Consider the following 5,817-nt stretch of genomic DNA (forward strand, 5'->3'; position numbering starts at 1 on the left):
CTTTGCAGATCTTCTCGAAGTCATTAAGGTTTCGAGGCTGACGTTTGGCAACTCAAACCTTCAGCTCCCTCCACAGATTTTCTATGGGATTAAGGTCTGGAGACTGGCTAGGCCACTCCAGGACCTTAATGTGCTTCTTCTTGAGCCACTCCTTTGTTGCCTTGGCCATGTGTTTTGGGTCATTGTCATGCTGGAATACCCATTCACGACCCATTTTCAATGCCCTGGCTGAGGGAAGGAGGTTCTCACCCAAGATTTGACGGTACATGGCCCCGTCCATCGTCCCTTTGATGCGGTGAAGTTGTCCTGTCCCCTTAGCAGATAAATACCCCCAAATCATAATGTTTCCTCCTCCATGTTTGACGGTGGGGATGGTGTTCTTGGGGTCATAGGCAGCATTCCTCCTCCTCCAAACACGGCGAGTTGAGTTGATGCCAAAGAGCTTGATTTTGGTCTCATTTGACCACAACACTTTCACCCAGTTCTCCTCTGAATCATTCAGATGTTCATTTGCAAACTTCAGACGGGCATGTATATGTGCTTTCTTGAGCAGGGGGACCTTGCGGGCGCTGCAGGATTTCAGTCCTTCACGGCGTAGTGTGTTACCAATTGTTTTCTTGGTGACTGTGGTCCCAGCTGCCTTGAGATCATTGACAAGATCCTCCCGTGTAGTTCTGGGCTGATTCCTCACCGTTCTCATGATCATTGCAACTCCACGAGGTGAGATCTTGCGTGGAGCCCCAGGCCGAGGGAGATTGACAGTTCTTTTGTGTTTCTTTCTCTATTTGCGAATAATCGTACCAACTGTTGTCACCTTCTCACCAAGCTGCTTGGCGATGGTCTTGTAGCCCATTCCAGCCTTGTGTAGATCTACAATCTTGTCCCTGACATCCTTGGAGAGCTCTTTGGTCTTGGCCATGGTGGAGAGTTTGGAATCTGATTGATTGATTGCTTCTTTGGACATATGTCTTTTATACAGGTAACAAGCTGAGATTAGGAGCACTCCCTTTAAGAGTGTGCTCCTAATCTCAGCTCGTTACCTATATAAAAGACACCTGGGAGCCAGAAATCTTTCTGAATGAGATGGGGTTAAATACTTATTTCCCTTATTAAAATGCAAATAAATTTATAACTTTTTTGACATGCATTTTTCTGGATTTTTTTGTTGTTATTCTGTCTCTTACTGTTCAAATAAACCTACCATTTTAATTATAGACTGATCATGTCTTTGTCAGTGGGCAAATGTACAAAATCAGCAGGGGATCAAATACTTTTTTCCCTCACTGTATGTATATATATATATACATATATATATATATATATATATATATATATATATATATATATATATATATATATATATATATATATATATATATATATATATATATATATATATATATATATATATATATATATATATATATAGCAGTGTATTGTATATAGCTTTGTGTTCTATATAGCTGTGAATTCTATATCTCCCTAGTGCATCATCCAGCTACTGTAAGGGATCCATGTTCCCAAATATATAATGGCACGTCTTAGCAGTGTGTGTGAGTGCGTGTGTGTGTAACAGTGTTGCTTCCGCCCCTCTCCTCGCCCCAGCCTGGGCTTGAACCAGGGATACCCTGCACACATCGTCAACAGTCACACTTGAAGTGTTATTATCTATCGCTCCACAAAAGCCACAGCCCTTGCAGAGCAAGGGAAACAACTACTTCAAGGTCTCAGAGCGTGTGAATTCACTTATTGAAACACTACTTGAACGCACAGCCTACTAGCCAGCCATTTCAAACTTGTTAAATCTGTTTGTGTGCGTCTGTGTGCCTGTGTGTGTGTTCATGACTGAATGGTTTTCTGATAGAAGGGCATGCACGTGTTGGAGAGAGCATCACCACCAGGAACACACAGGCCTGGGCATGTGAGCAGAGGTGGAAGGAGGGAGTGAGGGATAGAGGGAGGGGGTTGGCTCTCACACCCCCTTGGAGTTAGAGAAGAGATGGAGGGGTTGGCTCTCACACCTCCTTGGAGTGAGAGAAGAGAGGGAGGAGTTGGCTCTCACACCTCCTTGGAGTGAGAGAAGAGAGGGAGGGGTTGGCTCTCACACCTCCTTGGAGTGAGAGAAGAGAGGGAGGGGTTGGCTCTCACACCTCCTTGGAGTGAGAGTAGAGAGGGAGGGGTTGGCTCTCACACTTCCTTGGAGTGAGAAAAGAGAGGGAGGGGTTGGCTCTCACGCCTCCTTGGAGTGAGAGAAGAGAGGGAGGGGTTGGCTCTCACACCTCCTTGGAGTGAGAGAAGAGAGGGAGGGGTTGGCTCTCACACCTCCTTGGAGTGAGAGTAGAGAGGGAGGGGTTGGCTCTCACACTTCCTTGGAGTGAGAAAAGAGAGGGAGGGGTTGGCTCTCACGCCTCCTTGGAGTGAGAGAAGAGAGGGAGGGGTTGGCTCTCACACCTCCTTGGAGTGAGAGAAGAGAGCGAGGAAGATATAGCGATACATCACTCCAACTTCTTTACAGGTCTTCACAGAGATCTGCTGCCAACTCTCTAGTGGGTCTTAAGTTTTACTATTTTCTTGGCCTTTTGAGTCAGAAAAACAGAGCCCTCACCTGTCCATTAGATTAGGTCTGCCTCTGCAGTAGAAGACAAAGACGGAAAAGAAAGAGGAGAAGGAAGAATGAAATCAGCAGCGTGGAGGAAAGAGGGTCAATCTGGCTTCTCCTTATTTAATGGATACGTCTGTATCCTCTTATTACATGGATATGTCTGTATCCTCTTATTTCATGGATATGTCTGTATCCTCTTAATTAATGGAGATGTATGTATCCTCTTATTTAATGGATATGTCTGTATCCTCTTATTTAATGGATGTGTCTGTATCCTCTTATTTAGTGGATATGTATGTGTCATCTTATTTAGTGGATATGTATGTATCCTCTTATTTAATGGATATGTCTGTATCCTCTTATTTAATGGATATGTCTGTATCCTCTTATTTAATGGAGATGTCTGTATCCTCTTATTTAATGGATATGTCTGTATCCTCTTATTTAGTGGATATGTCTGTATCCTCTTATTTAGTGGATATTTATGTATCCTCATATTTAGTGGATATGTATGTATCCTCTTATTTAGTGGATATGTCTGTATCCTCTTATTTAGTGGATATTTATGTATCCTCTTATTTAGTGGATATGTCTGTATCCTCTTATTTAATGGATATGTCTGTATCCTCTTATTTAGTGGATATGTCTGTATCCTCTTATTTAATGGATATGTCTGTATCCTCTTATTTAATGGATATGTCTGTATCCTCTTATTTAGTGGATATGTCTGTATCCTCTTATTTAGTGGATATTTATGTATCCTCATATTTAGTGGATATGTATGTATCCTCTTATTTAATGGATATGTCTGTATCCTCTTATTTAGTGGATATGTATGTATCCTCTTATTTAGTGGATATGTATGTATCCTCCCTCCCTCCCTCCCTCCCTCCCTCCCTCCCTCCCTCCCTCCCTCCCTCCCTCCCTCCCTCCCTCCCTCCCTCCCTCCCTCCCCCCTCCCTCCCTCCCTCCCTCCCTCCCTCCCTCCCTCCCTCCCTCCCTCCCTCCCTCCCTCCCTCGCTCTGTCTGTCTGTCTGTCTGTCTGTCTGTCTCTCTGTCTGTCTGTCTGTCTGTCTGTCTGTCTGTCTGTCTGTCTGTCTGTCTGTCTGTCTGTCTGCCTGTCTGTTTGTCTGTCGCATACACATACACACACTCACACACTTTCCCAGAATACCAGAGTGGAGATTATCCCAGATAGGAGACCAGGCTGCAACACTTTACCAGTCAATATCTGAACAATGGAGTATGTTCACCTCCTCCCTCCTCTCCTTCTCTCCCTCCTCTCCCTCCTCTCCTTCTCTCCCTCCTCTCCCTCCTCTTTCCTCTCCCTCTTCTCCCTCCTCCCTTCTCTCCCTCCTCTCCCTCCTCTCCCTCCTCTACCTCCTCTCCCTCCTCTCCCTCCTCCCTCCTCTCCCTCCTCTCCCTCCTCCCTCCTCTCCCTCCTCTCCCTCCTCCCTCCTCTCCTTCTCTCCCTCCTCTCCCTCCTCTCCCTCCTCTCCCTCCTCCCTCCTCTCCCTCCTCTCCTTCTCTCCCTCCTCTCCTTCTCTGAACCATATGTCCCTCTTTCTCTCTTCTTCTATGCTCCTGGCACAATGCTAAGGTACTATTTCTGACTAAAGGTATGTGGGAGCAGGTCAACGTACAGCTATTTCTGACTAAAGGTGTGTGGGAGCAGGTCAACGTACAGCTATTTCTGACTAAAGGTGTGTGGGAGCAGGTCAACGTACAGCTATTTCTGACTAAAGGTGTGTGGGAGCAGGTCAACGTACAGCTATTTCTGACTAAAGGTGTGTGGGAGCAGGTCAACGTACAGCTATTTCTGACTAAAGGTGTGTGGGAGCAGGTCAACGTACAGCTTTTTCCAGGCCTGTATTATTTTGTATTATTTGGTCAAGTGTTTTGGGATGTGAAAGGCATTGTAAATAAAATGTGACTTGACTTGTGTGAGTGGGAAGTAGTACAATTTACAGAGGTACAGAGGTAGAGGAATATGTATAGAAGTAGTGAACACGCTATAGGAGTAACATTTCAACAAACTACAGTATCTGCTATATCAGTAACATTTAAACTAACTACAGTATCTACTATATCAGTAACATTTAAACTAACTACAGTATCTACTATATCAGTAACATTTAAACTAACTACAGTATCTACCATATCAGTAACATTTAAACTAACTACAGTATCTACCATATCAGTAACATTTAAACTAACTACAGTATCTACCATATCAGTAACATTTCAACTAACTACAGTATCTACTATATCAGTAACATTTAAACTAACTACAGTATCTACTATATCAGTAACATTTAAACTAACTACAGTATCTACTATATCAGTAACATTTAAACTAACTACAGTATCTACTATATCAGTAACATTTAAACTAACTACAGTATCTACTATATCAGTAACATTTAAACTAACTACAGTATCTACTATATCAGTAACATTTAAACTAACTACAGTATCTACTATATCAGTAACATTTCAACTAACTACAGTATATGCCATATCAGTAACATTTAAACTAACTACAGTATCTGCTATATCAGTAACATTTCAACTAACTACAGTATCTGCTATATCAGTAACATTTCAACTAACTACAGTATCTGCTATATCAGTAACATTTAAACTAACTACAGTATCTGCTATATCAGTAACATTTCAGCTAACTAACGTATCTACTATATCAGTAACATTTCAGTTTACTACAGTATTTACAAGATCAGTAACATTTCAGTTTACTACAGTATTTACAAGATCAGTAACATTTCAGCTAACTAATGTATCTGTGACGAGTACTGAGGATACGAAGAGGCAGGACGCAGACGCAGGAATCAACAAGGTAAAGGTTTACTTAACACTGAGCAAGAGAACAACAAAGAGCGAGTACACGACATGACACTAACAATCACACACAACACAACACTGAACAGTCCAGGGCTATATAGGGGTGGTGATGAGATGATGAGGTGCTGGTGAGCTGGAGGTGATTAGGGTGCGATGGGTTTCCATTCCGGTGTTGCCGAGTTGGTACGCTCAGACTGATGGAGGAGACGTGAGGCAGGATAGGGCCCCCCAGATCCTCCCTTTCTCCGGTATGGTGCATCCTGGACAGTGCGTTGGCATTCACATTCTGGGATCCTGGGCAGTAGGACAGAATAAACTGAAAGCGAGCAAGAAATTGGGCCCACCTGGCTTGA

This window comes from Coregonus lavaretus, assembly GCF_964263955.1.
Source record: "Coregonus lavaretus genome assembly, chromosome: 30".
In the NCBI taxonomy this organism is placed as follows: Eukaryota; Metazoa; Chordata; class Actinopteri; order Salmoniformes; family Salmonidae; genus Coregonus; species Coregonus lavaretus.